This window comes from Arvicanthis niloticus, chromosome 1 (genome assembly GCF_011762505.2).
Source record: "Arvicanthis niloticus isolate mArvNil1 chromosome 1, mArvNil1.pat.X, whole genome shotgun sequence".
In the NCBI taxonomy this organism is placed as follows: Eukaryota; Metazoa; Chordata; class Mammalia; order Rodentia; family Muridae; genus Arvicanthis; species Arvicanthis niloticus.
In genome coordinates this window covers 88,241,362-88,260,712 of record NC_047658.1, presented here as the reverse complement: position 1 = coordinate 88,260,712, position 19,351 = coordinate 88,241,362, and the positions used below count along the sequence as shown (strand labels likewise).

General features: G+C 47.0%; 1 protein-coding gene and 1 non-coding gene across 3 annotated transcripts in view; one reads left to right on the top strand and one right to left on the bottom strand.

Annotated features, from left to right (window-relative positions):
* Eef2k (eukaryotic elongation factor 2 kinase) overlaps positions 1–8,466 on the bottom strand; it is a 58,735-nt gene extending 50,269 nt beyond the window's left edge. For both annotated transcript variants that reach the window (XM_034515185.2, XM_034515177.2), the window contains exon 1: positions 8,266–8,466. The gene's annotated coding sequence lies outside the window, so the exon portion shown is untranslated. The remainder of the gene's footprint in view (positions 1–8,265) is intronic.
* Positions 8,467–16,325: 7,859 nt separating this feature from the next.
* On the top strand, positions 16,326–16,407 carry Trnal-uag (transfer RNA leucine (anticodon UAG)). Its single transcript has one exon. It is a non-coding gene; the product is annotated as a tRNA-Leu (tRNA).
* The last annotated feature ends 2,944 nt before the right edge of the window (positions 16,408–19,351 follow it).

The window sequence follows — 19,351 nt, the reverse complement described above, 5'->3', positions numbered from 1 at the left end:
CAGTGATTGGTTCAAAGATGGTCATGTGGCCAAAGACAACACAGTCCAGGTAAACTAAGGGCTTCTCAAGTGACTAGAAGAAGGGCAGGGTCAAACATTTCTGGCAGGGCAGGAATTTAGGGTTGAGGCCAGGGCACCACTGAAGAAAGGTGATGTGGGGTGGACCACAGAGCAAGAGGTAAAGAGGAAAATGGAGAGTTGTGACCTCATCTGAGAGCTAGAAGTCAATCGACCATCCCCTTCTGGACCTGTCAATTACAGGCTGGCTCCGATAATCTGTCTCTGTCTCTATCTCTCTCCGTGTGTGTGTGTGTGTGTGTGTGTGTGTGTGTGTGTGTGTACGCGCACGCGCATATGAGTGATGGTGAGAGACTAGCTGGACTCCTTGGCAGGCAGACTGCTAGTGAGGGCCCTAGACCATAGCTAATAAACTGGGTGAACTCTCAAGATGGCCTGCTTCTGCCTCACCCTCCTGACTTGAGACAAAAGCCTGGCAGCTCCAAACAAAGGCAGAGCTGGCTTCAGTCTCCCAGCAGCAGGACCCCTGCAGCTCAACAAGGACATGTTGTCTTACCTTTCTTCAAACCAACCTAAATTCAGAAGGCTCTAAACCACCCACCACTCAAGAGACTGGATTTTTCAGGTTTCCAAGTACCCATCCTGCTTCCCAGAGGGTGGTCTTCTCTGTGTCTGCTCTCTGTGTGAATCTCCTCATCCCAACAAATACCATTCCTCCACTGCTGATTCTGTCTGTAGTGCCTGAGGGTTCTTCTACCTTTTAATTCTTTAACTGGCAGAGAAAATTAACCCAATCAAGACCCCTAAACTGTATAACTGAGACATGGTGGTTGTGGTGACAGGATGGGGACATGGGCATGCTACACACCTAGAGGCTTTCTGTCAGCTGCAGTCCAAAACTGTTCCAGAACTCAGTGTTACGGGTACCATGTTTATATGACTTGTGTGCCCACATGTTGATGAAGGCCCGAAGACACCAGACAGGTGTCTTTCTCAGCTGCTGTCTGCCCTTTTTGGGGGCAGGGTTCTCAGTGAGCCCAGAGCTCCCTGACTGGCTAGGCTGGTGGGGCAGTGAACCCCGGGGGTCCTCCTTGCATTTCTCCAGCATCCTCACTGCTCCCACTATAGGCCAAGATGGCTGCATCCAGTTTTCTTTTTATTAAAATCTTATGCATATAAGTATTTGCCTGCATGAATATCTGTGCACCATATGTGTGCTTTGTGCTCATAAAAGCCAGAAGAGAGCGTTGAATCCTCTGGAACTGGAGTTACAGATGGTTGTGAGCTGCCATGTGAGTGCTGAGAACCAAACCCAGGTCTTCTGTAAGAGTAGCAAGTGCTCTTATTGCTGATCAAACCCTTACACCTAGCTTTTATGTGGGTGGTGAGGATTTGAACCCACGACCTCATACTTGCACAGCGAGCACTTCATCAACTGAACTATTTCTCCAGTCCCTATTTACATATGATTTAAAAATACCAGCCATCTTGGAGTACAGCTAAGTGGTAGATAAGTATTGTCTAGCCTTTACATGGTCCTGGGTTCCATCTTCAGAATCATACAATAAATTAAATCAAAACAAAACTGGGCTGGAAAACTGTCTCAGTGATTAAGAGCACTTGCTGCTCTTGCAGAGGACCCAGACTCAATTCCCAACACTCACATGGTAGCTTACAACCAACTCTAACTCCAGTTCCAGGGGATCTGACCCCCTCTTCTGACCTCCAAGGGTACTAGGCACTCACATGCAGGCAAAGCACTCATACACATAAAATACTAAAAACAAACGAACAAACAAAAAAACCACCCAAAACCCTAAATAAACAAGGCAGCCGGGGATCTGGTATTCACCTATTGTATATAAATGAACCCAGTAAGCTCAGCCCGCCTTCCCTTCTCAATAAAAGTTTTCCTTGTGACTGGGCTTCAGATAAGTGGAGAAGGGGAGAGGAGAAAGGGGGAAAAAGAACTTTTCTGAGTTCTGGGGTTGTGGCTCAGTGACAGAACCCTTGCCCAGTCAGTGCAGGCAGGCTCTGCGCTCCATCCCCAGCACTGGGAAAATAGAAAGACTTTCCTAAAGCACATGGTCAAAACAGCAGCCCTTTCCTATCAGGGCCACTTATCATGCCGCTCAGATCACATAATGCCCATCTCTTCTGAACAACCTTTGCAACTGTGCACAGGCGGCAAAACTTCCCATATCTAGATGCAGCTGTCATGTTTCCAACTGTTCCCAGGGGTGTTCGTGGTGGGTATCCCCGTAAGTCAAAATAATATGCTTTCCCTATTCTGTCCATTTCTCCAGCTCTGGCTCTTCCTGCCTCACAGGCTCGCAGGCTGGGCTCAGCATCACACCCTCCTTCTATGATCTATGATCTTTCACCATGGATTTCCTGGTGTGATAAATAAGGCTTGGCCCCTCCCCACCCCCCATCTTCACTTCTCTCTGCTTCCTCCACTCCCACAGGTGGCTCTGCCTGATCCTTTAGGTGCCAGGCAGGGGCTTTCTGCACGCAGAGTGGGCAGTATATGCATAGAGGGTAGCATGAGCTCCTGTCTCGAATCGACAGAGGGGAAAATGGAGATTTGATGCTGCAGAGGGATGAGAAAGAAGCTAAGACCTGGGCTCCGATATCCTCCACCTGACAGGATTTTCACAGAAATAAGAGTAATCATGCGTTCATTCAAAGGTCTGGCTGCGTGCCAGGTGCTGAAGTAAGCAGTTTAGTATGTGTGTGATGATGACAGGAGCCTCTGAGCCACAAGGGCATTCCTAGCCACCTTTCTCTGTCACTCCTTCCTTCCCTGCTCTGCTTCCCTCTATGAGGTGAGTAATTTCACAGAGAGACGGAGGATAACATTTAAGTGACTAGCCCAACACTGCTATGGCAAAGTTAGGACTTGAACGGAGATCTCTGTGCTTCCAAGTCTGCACAGATTATAGTCATTTTTTATTATTCATGATTTGGTTTTCTGCCTTGAGGTCTCAATCATGCCACTGGGTCACCGATTCCCCAGACTGATTCCTCAGCCGGAGATGGCCAACTTTTTCTGTAGTTTACTCCTGTGACCTGCACAGTTGGTTTGTGCCAGGCTTGGCACTCTGGGCTGCAGCTGGAGTAGTAGTGAGACACCATTCCTCTGTGTGAACATTTACATGGCCCGGCCACAGAGAAGACTGTGTAAACACAGAGTGCATCCTGAGAATCAAGGCACACTGTACCCCTGGTGCAACCAGCCAGAAGTACACCATGTCCTGGGGACCCAAAAGCTAGTGCCTAGATGACATTAAAATCCAAAGCCCCCTTGTGCATGTTGCTCATTGAAGATATAATGACAATCTTTTCTGCTTTATACTCTAAAATGTCATTTGCTGACTTTAAAACAAAGAACTCTTGCATAATGATGTATTTGTATGGACAGAGTCCAGGTTGTAGCACATGCATTTCAGCAGAAACAAATGTTGACTTAGCCCCTGTCCTTCTAAGCAGGTTGCTGCTCCTAAGCAGGTTCTAGCCAGGAAGCTGTATCTCTGTTCCTGTGGAATATATGGAGATTGTTTCCAAAGAGAGAAGAGTCAGGAAAGGCTGGTTTGTGTGTGTGTGTGTGTGTGTGTGTGTGTGTGTGTGTACGTACACGGAAGCTAGCGAACACTGAGTATTCTGCTCTAACATATACAACCTTATTGCTTTAAGATGGGGTCTCTCATCAAACCTGAAGCAAAGCTGGCAGCCAGCAAGCCCCAGGAATCCTCTTGTCATGCCTGACATACCCAGCTTTTTGTGTATGTGCTGGGATCTGAACTAGGGTCCTCAAGCTTACTCGGCAAGCTCTCGTCTCCACTGAGCATGCTTTCCGTGACTCTGTACTATCGACAATGAGCTGGTCCAATTTTTTTTCTTTGTTTTTTGGGTTTTTTTTTTTTTTTTTGGTGGTGGTGGTGGTAGTGGGTTTTTTTGTTTGTTTGTTTTGTTTTGTTTTTGAGATAGGGTTTCTTCATGTGGAGTCCTGGCTGTTCTTGACGTCACAGAGATCCACCGACCTTTGCCTTCAGAGTGCTGCCCGGCCAAGCTGGTACAATTCTTACTTACAAGGCAACATGTCCTGTGGGATGTCAAACATTTAGCAGCATGAGTGATCTCCACTTTCTAGCTGTCAGATGCACTAGAATCAGAACAATTAAAATTGACTCCAGATGTTGCCATGAGGCAGGATGGAGCGGAAGGGCCCCGGGCTGGAGCCTGTTTAGTCATGTGAGCTCTTGATCGCTACTGATGCAATGACTCAAGCTCTTTCTTGTCTTAGAATTCTAGAGACAGAACTTCCATGGGCTCCTCTTTCAGAGTCAGCAGCCTCAGTTCTTAAGCCTGCTTTCCTTCTTGTCTTCCCATCCTTCTTCCCTCCCTCCCCTTCCGCTCCTCAGTGTCTTCCTCCCTCCTTCATTTCCAGTGCTGAGGGCGGAATCCAGAGCCTAGTACATGCTACGCAAGCCCTCTCATGATGAGCTAACCCCTAACTCTAAATATTTCTGTCCACAGTTCCTGCTTCCTCCTCTGTCTCCTCTCTTCTTTTCTCTACCCTTCTACCTCCTATTGATTGATGGATGGATGGATGGACAGGGTTTCTCTGTGTAGCCCTGGTTTTCCTGGAACTTCCTGTAACAGGAATTGTTATGCAGGGCCTCGGAAGAGGTGCTGGGGTGGAGGTGGGAGGTGATAGAGGAGAGTAGGATGGTCAGGATGGAATAGCAGCTGGTATTTTCCAGCACCAATTCTATTCCAGGCATGGTAGGGCTGAGGGGTTGATCTCACTGTGGTAGGTATTGTTTGCTGTCTGCTGATTCACAAGCAAGGAAATGACCCAGGGAAGGTGTTCTGGAGGAGGTAAACGCTGAGCTTGATCCTGAAGGGGATAGACAGGTGTGGGCCCTGGGAGTACTCTAAGGCACTACTCTAAGGCACTCTAAGCAGCAGGACCTGTGGACATGAAGGTAGGGGCATTCAGCAAGTTCATGTAAACGCTGACTGATTCTGGGCTTGGAAAATGGGAGTCTAATGGAGAAAGCCAGTGTGGATATCCTGGTTCTTTTATTTTGACATAAAGTACTGTTTCTCTTCATTGTTGGCAGTTTATCTGTGAGCCCTTAGTGTACGCTGAGGCCCTGAATATTAATGAGATCCTCACTTGATGCTTCATTTCCTGATTCCTGATGCTGCCCCCTCCCCCACTCAGAAATACACAGAACAAAGCAGAAAAGTGTTTGGGTCACACCAATCAGGTACTGCACAGTATTGGTACCATAGGGGTCCGGCACAGCCTGTTCCATTAAGTCTGCTGTTTAGGACAAGGTCCACCTCTAACAGCAGAACCTGCTTCAAAGCCCTGGCCAAGGGACACAGAGCTCTGCCTAATATGAGCTTTCCTTCTCTTTTCCAAGACAGGGTTTCTCTGTGTAGCCCTGGCTATCCTGGAACTAGCTCTGTAGACCAGGCTGGCTCCAACTCACAGATCTGCCTGCCTCTGCCTCCTGAGTGCTAGGATTAGAGGCATGTGCCACCACTGCTGAATTCTTAAGCTTCCAATTATGGGTTTGTCCGTGGTTTTTGTTTTTCTTTTGAGACAGGGTCTTTCATAGCCAGGCTGGCCTCCAGTTCCCTATGTTGGGGGCAGTGATCTTGAACTTCTGACTGTCTTGCTTCTTTCCTCCCTAGTTCTGGGATAGTGGGCATGATATATGAGGTGCTGAGGTGAAATCCAGGGCTTTGAGCCTGTTTGGCAAGCATGCTATCAGGCCACATCCCCAGTGATGTTTTTTCATTCCAAAGAAACTGAGAAACGAGTCCAGGGCTCAAGACATCATAGATAAGCTGGGTGCTGTCTAGAGCAGCCTCCACTAGCCCAGCCAGAGACAGTGTCTCCCAGCATTCCCTGCAACTTAGTGAGACCATGTGATTGATTACATTTAGGCATATGAAATGTGGCCCAAATAACTTTGCACCACTTCCAGGCCCACTCAGTGGCTCACTTTCCACACCCTGGTCAGGGCGGGCTGATGACATTTCTACATCATCACAGAGCACCTGTGTGTACCTTCTCTAAGCTCCAGGGAGGGCATGGGCTCCATCACCTGACACAGGATCCCAGAACTCTGTGCCTTCCTTCAGTCACCTGCCTCCTGCTAGTCTCCTTATTCAGTCTATTGCCAACTTGTCCCCTGCCAAGTGATCCACCCCTCCATCCCATCTGTTGACACAGCCCCTCCTTCAGAGCTGCCTCCGATTCCCAGGAGGCAGATGCTATTTGCTCCATTCTACAGGGGAGAAAGCAGAGAAACAGAGGTTTGGTGACTTTGCCTAATATAGTCTTTATTTCCGTAACTCGAACACCCTGGAGCAGCTAGGAACCTCCCCTGGGAATTTCTTAGTATTTCTTAGAATGCAAACTGGGAGTCTTACTCCAGACCTCCTCAAGGAAACTCCAGTGTGGTCTAGCAATCAGGGGCAAGCAAGCCATGCTGGGGTCGGCAGATGTTAGAACCACAGCCTACACTCACCTCTGACTCTTCAGCCTGTGAAATGTTTCTCTCAGCTTAACTATACTGTACTGTAGTGACTCAACCTTTTTCTTTCTCTGAAGCCTTGTAGTCTGTACCCGTAGACCCTCTTTAATTTGTGGTGTGTGTGTGTGAAGGTGACTGGATCCCCAGAAGATGGTGTGGCATGGGTGAGCCACCAGATACAGGACCAGGGCAACCGAGTCCCCACGATCCTGCAGCTTTCCCCCTTTTACTTCAGGGTCAAGAGCTCTCAACCCCTGAGCCGGCCATGCTCCCCTCCCCCATACAGGCCCTCATCCAACAAGCTTTTAAGGCTCAAACCCAGGATCACCCCAGACTAGACCCTGTGGCACCCTGGGATCCTGGGTAACTGATTCCTGCAGCTGCCTCTCCCTCTACCCAAAGCCTTCCCAAAGGCTGTTACTGCTTGGTTGCTGTGCCTGATGCTGGAGTTTTTCTCCTTCACATTAGAAATTAAGAAAAATAGAAATTAAGAAATTAGAAATTAGAGAAGGAGCCAGAAACAACAACTCGATCCTGCTGCACCCTTAGCTTCCTACATGCAGTTCCCAGGGAGAAACTAACATCTGCCAGCCCTGTAGATGACAAGACCTCTTGGGGCGAGTCTGACCAGTGCAGGGTAAAAGGTTTGAAAATATTATGTTTGTGAAGCAGCGTGGCAAAAGCCATACAGGAAAGTCACAGCTAATGCGCTCAGACCCTCAAAAGAACCCAATTCTTTGGAACAAAGAGTCGCCCCCCCCCCCACCCTCCTCTCCCCCAGCCCCACTTCTAGCTCCAGTCTGCCTTTCCTTTCCCAGGAACTGTTGCAGCCGCAGAGAGAGGTGAAGAGCTAAAGTCGAGGTCTGAACACCGCCTGGGCCCCCTCCTTCCATTGGCTTCATCCTCCTCACAGAGCAAACAGCACCTTCACCGGGAAGCCTTCCCAAAACTTCACTCTTATCCCTACACTCACAGTCCTTGTCTACTTACTCTATATTCCCTACCTAGCCTCTGGGGGCCAGGGGGCCTCTCTGGACCTTGGCTTTCTCCTCCGTAAAATCTGTTCAGTGGTCCCAAAACAGGGAGCGCCTCATTACGGGGGAAGCAGGAATACGCCCCCAAGGAGAATCCCTAAATCGGGTCTCACTCCTCCGAAACACATGCGATCAGTCACACACAGGGCGCAGCTGGGTAGGTTTCCCTCAATCCCCTTAGCCGACACAAGCTAGGGTTGGCCCGGGGCTTACCCGGGATGTCCCCGCCCCCGCGCCACCAACTGCATATGAATGCTCAACCCCTTGGCGCACAAGTCTCCAACGCCTGCCAACACCCCAACTCCCTCAACCAACAATGCTGCAAGGGCGTATGCTGTACGTATACTGCACAGTCCTCGAAGTTCTGGGAACTGAGGCCCGCACAGGCCTCTAGTGTGGGGAACCCCGTGAGGGGAATGTTACTTGGGCGCTTCAGGGGGACAGGCGGGCTCCCTGAGACACAGAGGAGACCCGGGCGGAGGCCCGCGTGCACTGCTTGGTGCAACCAGACCGGCGCTCATCGCTTGCCAGCGTCTTTCATCCCTGCCTTTACGGGCGCAAACACTGAGCCCCGGGGGAGCTCAGGCGCCCCAGTTGCCTTTCGGGGGTCCACAGCAAGACGAGCGGGCACCCCATCCAGCCCCGTCACCTACCTCCCACAGTGGGGCAGGCGCGACAGCCGCTGCCCACGGCCGCAAGGATCCCGAGGAGCTGGCAGAGGCTGGCGACCGGGCGCTCCAGGGTGCAGGGCGGAGGAGAATCCCGGGAGGCGAGCGCAGGCGACAGAGAGCCAGGCCCGCAGCCGCAGTGGGGCGCCTGGAGACGTCCGAGTGCAGGAGCCGAGCGCTGGCTGGAGCTGGGGCTGCTGCCGCTGGGGTTGGAGCCGGAGGCTGGGTCCAGAGCTGGGGCGGGACTGACGCACGGGGCGCACGCCCGGGCTCACGTGGCCACCCCCGGTGGCCATCACCTCCCTGCAGCCGCCGCCTTGTCTTCTGGCTCCCCCGCCTGTTGAACGCTTCCTGAGCGTCTAGGTCTAAAGCCGGTTACTATGCTGTGTAAGTCTCTTTTCCAAGCAATAACATAAAAGGCTTTTACAGAAAATCTTTAGGATTTCTTGACTTCTGTTTTGAAGAAACTTAAGACACTTTCCAAGAGAGGGAGAGATAACAAAAGAACCGGAGAGGACGAAGCAACAAAAATTGTGTTGAAAACTCATAAAGAATCCAAATTCATGGTAAGCATATATGTATTTAATATTTATATATAAATGTAAGTATATAGCCGGGCAGTGGTGGCGCACACCGTTAATCCCAGCACTTCGGAGGTAGAGGCAGGCGGAATTCGAGGCCAGCCTGGTCTACAGAGTGAGTTCCAGGACAGCCAGGGCTACACAGAAAAACCCTGTCTAGAAAAAAAAAAAAAAAAAAAATATATATATATATATATATATATATATATATATATATATAAATGTATATGTAAATATTTAATATATAACCTGTATATTTTTGTTTAAATTTAATATTTATATAGAAACATATATTTGGTTTAAATTTAAAATTTATAAATAAACATATATTTGATTGATACACACACACATATGTGTGTGTGTATGTATATATGTATGTTTAGGCCCAGTCTGGTCTACCTGACAATTCCAAGTATTTATGTGATTTTTAATCATCATCAGGGCCGCGTGGTGGTGGCACATCCCAGCACTCAGGAGGCAGATGCAGAAGGACCTTTGTGAGTTCAAGGCCAGCCTGGTCTACAGAGGGAGTTCCAGTACAGCCAGAGCTGATACACAGAGAAACTTTGTCTCAACAGCAACAACAACAACAACAAAAGAAAAAAAGAAAGAAAGAAAGGGAGAAAGAAAGAAAGAAAGGTAGATAGATAGATAGATCTCTGTCAGGCCTTCCTGGACTCTCTGGAGGGAAGTTATTCAGAGTTAGTTATTCCTAACTCTGAGACTAGGGCATGGCACATAGTGTTTAATCGGTAGGAACTTGGGCAGGGTGGTAGACCCCTGCAATCCCCAGAAAAACAAGGCCAGCCTGGGCTACATAGTGAAGCCCTTTCTCAAAACCAAAGCAGGTGCAATGAATGGAAGAAAGGTAGCCCTGGGAAGATGTGAAGACTGAAAACCAGTGGAGACGGCCATGTATACTTTGCTGTCATATCCCACCGCGTACTTTACATTTTGAGCTATTTGTCCATCCGGCTGCAGTCAGCTGTATACGGTATGCAGGCGTCACTAGGTCTATTGTACGCATCATAGGACTGAGGCTTATAAAGAATGTGTCTTGCTCAGGGACACACTCAGGAAATGGTGTGACCTATTTAATTTAATTTAATTTAATTTAATTTAATTTAATAAAGCAACTGTTAGAAGACAGACTGACAGGAGGAACACCATAACATCTATTCTACCACAGGCTTGTCAGATTAAAGACCTGAAGACCTGAACCACCTTGGAGTTCTACCAGCAAAAACACCAGATATATACTCTTCACTTTGTACCTCCAGAACCATGAGTCAAATCCACCTTTTAAAAATTACTTATTTAGGGCTGGAGAGATGGCTCAGAGGTTAAGAGCACTATCTGCTCTTCCAGGGGTCCTGAGTTCAATTCCCAGCAACCACATGGTGGCTCACAACCATCTGTAATGGGATCTGGTGCCCTCTTCTGACCTGCAGGCACACATGCTATATACATAATAAATAAATCTTTTTTTAAAAAAAAAAAAAATAGTTATTTTGTGTGTATGGGCATTTTGTCTGCATGTCTAAGAGTGTCTGGTCCTCCAGAACTGGGGTTATGGTTGTCAGCTGCCATGTGGGTGCTGGGAATCAAGACCAGGTCTTCTTGAAGCACAGCCAGTGTGCTTACCACTCAGGCAATGGTTGTCAACCTGTGGGTCCCAACCCCTAATGTGTGCTGTAAGCTGAAGTAAGCCCTTTCCTCCCCACGGTGCTTTTGGTCATGGTGTTTTATCACAGCAACTGACAGTCTGAGTATTGTGTTACTGGTAACAAAAGGACCTAACACACAGGCAGTAGTACTCCTCATAACTCTCATCACGACCTTCTAATGTCCTCTACTTAGCACACAGAACAGGCTAGGAAAGTGACTTTCCCAAGCTTATATGGAGGCAAGGTTTGGCCCAGATCTGGGTCTATGCAGTTCCCTTGTGTCCTGTAAGCTCTTTGGTGTTTGAGAGCAGTAAACCTGTTCTCCCAAGGGAAGGCAGGGCTTCAGGCCTAACACTGTTGTCACATGAACATTCCCTGGAAAAAGTTTGACTCCACCCATCTCCTTTCTTTCACGAGACAGGATCTTTCTACACAGCTCTGACTGTTGTGGAAACTCACTCTGTAGAGCAGTGCTTCTGCCTCTTGAGTGCTGGGACTATCAGCATGTACCACAACACCAGACAAGTTTGATTTTCTTGATTAAGATCCCATGTTGCCAAATGAACTCAGAAAGGCAAGTGCTTCTTCCTGGAGCTGCCCAACATGACAGCTCAAAGGACTTGTGCCCCATCTGGCCTGCCCTTCTGGAAGATTACTGTGCCACCACTCCCAGCTAGAGCCACATTTTTGATGTCCACTTTCCAAGTAGATAATGACACTGAGCATGTTTTCCGGTATCCCTCGGATACTCGTATGTTACCACAGAACCTAGCAGTTCCACTCCCAGTTTTATGCCTAAGGGAAAGAGAATATGCACCATGCAAAAGAAATCGGGGCTGTTGATAAGATGGCTCAGGAGGTAAAGGCATTTGCCAAGTCTGACACACAAGCCTGAGTCCATCTCTGGGACTTGCGTGATAGGAGACAACTAATTCCTACAGGAATCGTCCAGCCTCAACATGCACACCGTAGTATGTGTGCACTTACATAAATATATGTACGTACACAAAATAAGTTACTATAGTTAAAAAAAATAGAATAGATGCCCACATTTAAAATACAACAACAAACCCAACTGTGTGTGGAGCTGGATGGGGTGGCACGTGCCTGTTAGTTCAGAACTCAAGAAGCTGAGGCCGAGGGCTGAAGCGAGCTCAGCCATGGAGAACACTGGCTGCTCCTCCACAAGCTTGGTTTCCCAGCACCTGCGTGGTGGTTGACAACTGTTGCTCCAGTTCCAATGGTTCTGATGTTTTCTTCTGGCTTCTGCTGACACCAAGCATATGCTGTAGTACACAGATATACATCCAGACAAAACACGCATAATACATTTTTAAAAAAATGCGGCCGGGCAGTGGTGGCGCACGCCTTTAATCCCAGAACTTGGGAGGCAGAGGCAGGTGGATTTCTGAGTTTAAGGCCAGCCTGGTCTACAGAGTGAGTTTCAGAACAACCAGGGCTACACAGAGAAGCCCTGTCTCAAAAAACCAAAAAAAAAAAAAAAAAAAAAAAAAAAAAAAAAAAAAAAAAAGCTTAAAACCAAAAGTTTAAAAGTGGCTAGCTCACTCTGTAAAAAATACACACACACACACACAAATAATAAGATTTTTTTTTTTTTAAGGCAGAAGCTAGTTCAAGATCAGCCTGGGCTTTGACGCTACAACAGTTTTTCTTATTGCTTGCTTGCTTGTTTTAAAGATAATTTACTTCATGAGTGTTTTGTCTGCATGTACCACACACACACCTGTTGCCTATGGAGGTCAGAAGATGTTGTCTGGTCTCCTGGAGCTGGAGTTTCCCAGTTAGGAATCACCACATGGATGCTGAGCACCGAACCTGGATCCTCTTCGGGAGCTACAAGGGTTCTCAACAGCTGAGCCTCTTCTCTACCCTAGTACAGCTTTTATAAAGACTTGCGGAGTCCACGAAACTACTCCTCTCCTGTCTTAGGTGTTCAGAGAGTGAGGCTTCTAGCTTTATTTGCCTATATATTTGAATAGGAAAAGATCTGGAACAATCCAGACCGGTTTAGTTTTATTTGGTTTTGTTTTTTGTTTTTAATGTGGTGGCCTCGCTGGTAAAGGAGACTATTTTGACTTTACATATAGGATTGGGCATTTAAACATGTATGAGCGTTCTTGCAGTACAATTCAAACTCAGATGGAACCCCGCTTCCTTTATATGGAAGGGGAGGCAGATTTATGAGGTAGGGACTTGAGCAACGGCTTTATCTTTGTGTTTTTCTTTCTTTGCTCTGGTTTCACTAAGGAACACTGATTACTTTTATGACAGTTATAGTTAAATGTCACTTAGAAACAGAAAACCCCAAAACTAAACACAGCCTGGTTGCTTTGGCTTCTGTGTCCTCCCCACCATTCCCTGGCGTTGGCTGGGTTAGCATTTGATCTGCCCTTGCTGTGTCACACAGGCATAAATCACCAGAGAAGCAAGATCAGCAGGCATATGGGAGGCCAGCCAGCAGACAAGGCTGCCGGAGAGAGGCTGGGTGGGAACAAACGGAAATCTTCGCCTCTCTGAGGTTGGAGTTGGAAGCAAGTAGGTCCTGAACATCTTGAGAACCAGTTGTGCCCCTCTCCAAGGCCTGTTTTTTTTTTTTTTTTTTTTTTTTTTTTATATGATCAGGCCTAGTAAGTGTGGAATAAACTCTGATTTGTACTAAAATATGTCTGTGTTGGGGGGGTGTGTGTAAATGTACTCAGAGTTATTTTGAGGAGATAGCCTACATAGAGAGAACTCTGTGTCCTTCCCGTGGCTGCAGAAAAGGGTGTTCTTCCAGGAGAACATGTCCAGACAATAATTCTGTTAGCTCTTAGGATGGGCAGGTCTGGGCAGAAGTGTTTGCCTCCACCTTTGAGTTCAAATGGCAATGGAGTTCAGATGGAGTGGCCTTCACCAAGAATAAAAAGGCTTATCATGTAGGTAAATTGTGTATTTAATCTGTAGGAGACCCTGACTCAAGCATTCGTGTGTGTGTGTGTGTGTGTGTGTGTGTGTGTGTGTGTGTGTGTGTGTATGTAAGCAAAACCATTTTGTATTCAACCAGTATTCTTTTGGCCAATATTGTCCTCAGTCCTGAAGATACAGCATTGGGTAACTAAGAAGCTATCATTTGTTTTCTTGGAGTTGACATTCTACCATGATCCAGTTTCCTCCTGGTAGCAGCCTATCAAGTCTCTTCAAGGGCAAGGGTAGAGAAGGTATTCACAGAATCCCACAGAAGCATGGTGAGGACCTTAAGGTATAGGTGGTACAGGATTGCTCAGATCCCTGGGATGGGCATTCCTCTCAGTGCTTCCCATGGATTGCCACACTTGATCTTTAAAAACTTCTTCAGGGGGGCTGAAAAAATGACTCAGTGGTTAAGAACAGACACTGTTCTTATAGAAAACCATAGTTCAGCTCCCTGTATCCACATCAGGAAGCTCACAACTGCCTATGACTCCAGCTATAGGGGAATCGATGCCTACTTCTGGACTGCAGACACCTTCATTCACACACATAAAATCACACAGAGACACACCAACACATATAATTAAAAACAATTAAGCGGGTAGTGGGAATAGTACCAGCATTTAGGAGGCAGATCTCTGAGTTCAAGGCCAGCCTACTCTACAGAGAAAGTTTCAAGAAAACTAGGGCCACACAGAGAACCTTGTCTTAAACAAACACAACAGAAAACTTCTTCAGGGTCTGGGGAGATGGCTTAATCAGTAAAGTACTTGTCTTACAATGTTAGGGGTCCAAGTTCTGATCCCCTGCACTCTGGTAAAAAGCCAGATATCAGGGGAGGCCAGTGTAATCCTAGTGGTGGATGTATGGGGGAAGGGAGGGTCCTTGGAACTCACTGGCAATCTTGTCCAGGTTCAGCAGGGAGGTTCAGCGTTCGCACATGCACACGCACACACATACGCACACAACTTCATTCTCTGATAGGACCAGATCAGTAGAATGACAAAAGCAAATTCTCACAGCAAATGCTGTGTGGTGGCTACGACTGTTCCATTGCAGTAAATTCCCTAGGTCACATTGCTAGTGAGCCTGTGGCTCCCGAGCCCACGGGGTTCCTACACTTATTTGTTGTTCCTAACAAATTATTACAAATTGAGCAGCTCAAATCATTCTGGAGGACAGAGTTCCTAAGATCAAGGAGTCAGACACCTCCTATTTCTCTTTGGAGGTTCCAGGGCAGAATCAGTTGTCAGGAGCTGGGGCAGGGCTCAGTGGTGAAGGGGCTTGCTGCTAAGCCTGGCAACCTGAGGTTGACCTCACAAGGAACCCACAAGGTGGAAGCAGCAGCATCTCCTCCACGTTGTCTGATCTCTACGTGAATACTGGCGCGCACACACACACACACACACACACACACACACACACACACCTGTAAATAAATATACAAAGCTTAGAAAAGGTTACCTGTATTCCTTGATTTGCGTCTTCATCTCTCAGCCTCCTCATGTCTCCATCTTCCTATCTCCTGTGGTTTCTTACTTCTTCTCAGGGACACTTTGGAAAATCTAGGCTAGTTTCCCCATCCTTGAGTTTTTGAGACAGCTTCGCTAATAAATTATTTAGCCTTTAATTAGGAGTACAGCCAAGGTTAACTTTGAACTCGTGATCCTCCTGTCTCCATCTAAACCCTGTGTGTGTGTGTGTGTGTGTGTCAGGAGGTGGTGTGGTATGTGTGTTTGTGGGGGGAGGGGATGTGGGGATTCCAGGTTGTATGACCACACCTGAATCTACTCTCTGCTCTTGAAGCTCTGTTATCCATTCATCCATTCATAATTGGCAGCCCCCCCCCCCACCCGAATAAAAGTTTCCTTTTGCCACATAAGACAGTATGAACCATCTGGGGATTTGGGTGTGAACAGCCCTCTTGGGTTGGCGGTGTGGGAGGCATTAGTTCACATATCCACTCACCTTTATTGTAGTTTTGTTTACTATCTGCCCTAAACATTACAAGAAAATGGATGACCCTGTTCAAGTATAAAATCTGCAAAAAGGAAACTGGGTGGATTTAAAACTGCTTTTTAAAAGTATCAAACTTGGGGATATCAGAAGAGAAGAAAAATTTAACGAACGTTTTAAGAATTTCAACTCGATCTTCAAAATTCTGAATGGCAGAAACGTAAGGTTTCCTAGGCAGCACTCTCTACTTAATTATATTTTCCTGAAAACAATTTAGTCTGCATTGAAGTGGGGCTTGAGAGGCGGGAGAAAGCTAGCCTGGCGAGGTACCTGATATACACTGCCAGGTCTTTTTCCCGGTCTGTAAAATGTGATAATAAAAGTGAAGGAGCACACATCAACAAAAGATCCGTGACAACACTCCAAGACATCATGGACACCATGGGGCCATGGACCAGGAGGTTACAGACGGAACCTCCTGGGTTTGGTTCTGCGCAAACCTAGTTCCCGGGTGACCGCCCCGCCCAGCCGAGCCGGCCTGGAGGACGCGGCGGCGCAGCACTGCCCCCAGGTGGCTTCAGGCAGCATCACATCCACGGAAAATGCAAAACTCAAATTCTCTCATTTTAGGATCAAGCGTTCGTGGTTGACACTCAGGGACTGTCCTGTCTTTTCCTTTTTAGTGGTGCGTTCCTGCTTGATGGCCGTGCCAGAAACCAGGTTGCTGGGAAACCAGAGGCAGATGTCACTACATACTGAAAGACTGAATTCATATTGGGCATGCGGAGATGGCCAAGGGCGGAGCTTGTAAAATGCAGCACACTGCGTCATCACACTAATATACTCTGAATGGCTCGCTATACAAGTGGGAGGTAGCGTGGCCGAGTGGTCTAAGGCGCTGGATTTAGGCTCCAGTCATTTCGATGGCGTGGGTTCGAATCCCACCGCTGCCAAGTTTCCCAAATGTTTTATTTTCTCCATTTTTGCAATGTTTTTTGGCTCTGTCCTCTCTTCTTCAATCTTTCTGAAGCTCATTTTAAAAAACCATAAGGAAGGAAAAAAGAAGAAACGAACGAAACTGGTATCTTTCTCTAGCCTGATACACAAACGTGTCATGACCACTAATTTTCTTCTCAAAAAACAAAACACAAAACAAAACAAAACCCCATCCCTTTTCAGGGCAATGGGTCCTGAACACCTTGCAAATTCCCAAGAGGCTATTTGGGTTTTAGTTCACATTTCCGAAATCTCTGCCAAGGGCAAAGATGAGCTAGAGAGGGTCCCTTCCTGGTTCTGGCTGACGCCCTTCAATCTCTGTTGGTGGAAAAGATGTCAGGTGACTGCGGAGGGCTGGGTCGCTGGGTGGAGTCTCAAGTAGAATGCCAATCTTGAGGTGTCAGCTTTCTTGATTCTTTCACGTGGAGTCTAGGGTTGGTTTAGTGTCCCCTCAATGCTTATTTATCCACAACTATTATGAAAACCCTACTTTGTGCCGGAAAAGAACTCAGCGTACGGAGAGGTTTCAGGAGTGAGCAAGACAGGTATCCTGAGCTTGATGGATTCAGAGACGTTATTATTTCATCAATTACACTTGACTCCGGGACAGTCAGATCTACACAGGAAAACCCTGCCTTGGTTTAAAAAGGATGTGTGTGTGTGTGTGTGTGTGTGTGTGTGTGTGTGTGTGTGTGTGTGTTTGTGTGTGTGTGTGTGTGAAAAGAAGGGTGGACAGTTCACTACACGTTTTTATTCTGAAGAGGGGCAAGTCATCGGAATGATAGTGGAAGACTTATACAGGTCCCGCACTCATTTGCTCACTTTCTATCCCCCCTCCCCCCTCCCTCCCTCTCTTTCCTTTCGGCAGTGCTGAAGTTAGAACCCAGGGCCTTACACATCCTAGGATAACACTCCTCCGCTGAGCCACACCCTTACTCTTAGAGAAGATACACCCCACCTTCAGACTGTGTATGTGTGGAGGTCAGAGAACAATTTGCAGGAGTTTGTTCTCTCCTTCTACAATGTGGGATAGTAGATCCCAGGAATTGAATACAGGACATCCATCAGGCTTGGCGGCAAGCACCTTTACCCACTGAGCCATGTCGTCAGCTTGGGAAGACATATAAAGGTGAGCTTGAGGATTTCTTAGCTGGCTAGCATTGGTCCACAGTTGGGAATGGCTTTTAATAGAATCCTTATAAGTCAGTCTCACTGGCTGTGCCATTCAGATAAACTATGCTTTTCTTCTGCATCAATGCTTCCTACTTTAGTTCCTTTAAACAAGCCAGCCCTCCCTGTCAGAGCCTCACAGGGGCTGGTAAACTGGGGTAGCATGGAATTCCTCCAGGAATCTGTGTGTTGGGTGGGGGGCCATATCCTTTCCCACATGATATAGAGAGGACAGAAGAATTCTCGGGACGGAGATCTATGTTGCCCCAGGCTCAGATCTTGGTCTTATTGCTTTGTGGGGGAAGAGCTGGAGAAACCCAGAAAACAAGTAAATTGATTCTTGACTAGACAATAATGTGAATATGTGAGTGTGTTTCTCAGGAAGGGAAGGTTGAAAGAGGGAGTTTAGAGAAAGGGGGGTACATTTAGATGATACAAATTTATCAGAGAAGGAAGTTCAGCTGCCAGTTGTGATGGTCAGTTAGACAGGGCCTGGAAGCACTGGCAGGCACACCTGTCAGGGATTAGGTTAGGTTGGTTTAGTCTCTAGGCACTCCTGTGATGAGTCACGTGCTGAAGCCTCCCAATGAGGCTGAGGTGGGAACCCACTCTAATAGTGGGCCATAGCATCCCAGGACTTGGGTAAACACAGTATCTCTCCTCTTTCTGCCTACAGACACAACGTGACCAGATGCTTCATGTTCCTGACACTAACTTTGCTTACACAATGGACATATGAACTATGAGGCAAAATAAACCCTTCTTTAAGTTGCTATTGTCAGGGGTTGTTTGTTTGTTTCTTCCAAAACAGGGTTTTCTCTGTGTAGCCTTGGCTGTCCTGCAACTCACTGTATAGACCAAGCTGGCCTCCAACTCAGAGATCTGCCTATGTTTGCCTCCAAGTGCTAGAATTAAAGTCATGAGCCACCACCACCCAGCTTGCCCAAGTAGTTTATCATAGCAACAGGAAAAATAAGTATAATGGCCAACCTCAGACAGCCTGAGATTTGTAGGTCTGGGAGAAGGAGGTAGACCCCAGAGTTCAACCCCAAACCCTGGAACAGGCTGTAATAGATATAAACCATGTGTAACATTTCCCACTGGGTTTTGGGAAATTCTTCCAAATGATTTCAGCTACAGAGCAGTAGCCCTCACCCTCTGCTATTTCAAGTTAGTGATGGCCTCTGATCCCTCATCTTTAAATTGATAGTAACAAACCCTATAGTAAAAGTGGCTCTAATAATAGGATAAGGCCATACAAATGCCAGTTCCTGCCAGTATTGGGCATTAAATAGATAGAAATGATTACTACTGATCTTAAAAAAAAAGAAAAAACAAACAAACAAACAAACAAACAAACAAACAAAAACCAAGAAGATACTGGAGAGATGGCTCAGTGGTTAAGAGCACTGACTATTCTTCCAGAGATCCTGAGTTCAATTCCCAGCAATCATATGGTGGCTCACAACCATCTGTAGTAAAATGCAACGCCCTCCTTTGGTGTGTCTGAAGACAGCTACAATGTACTCATATACATAAAATAAGTAAATCTTTTTTTTTTTTTTTTTCAAAAAAAGTAGACACACACATAAAATTCTGCCTACTGTATTTTAAAACTCCTACACAGTTTTCCTTATTCGCCATACAGGGACACGTGCTACAAGGAACAGCACCTGTGAAGGTTGACTAGTACCTTCTCTTTCCTCCACTGAAGCCAAGTTACTTTGCTGT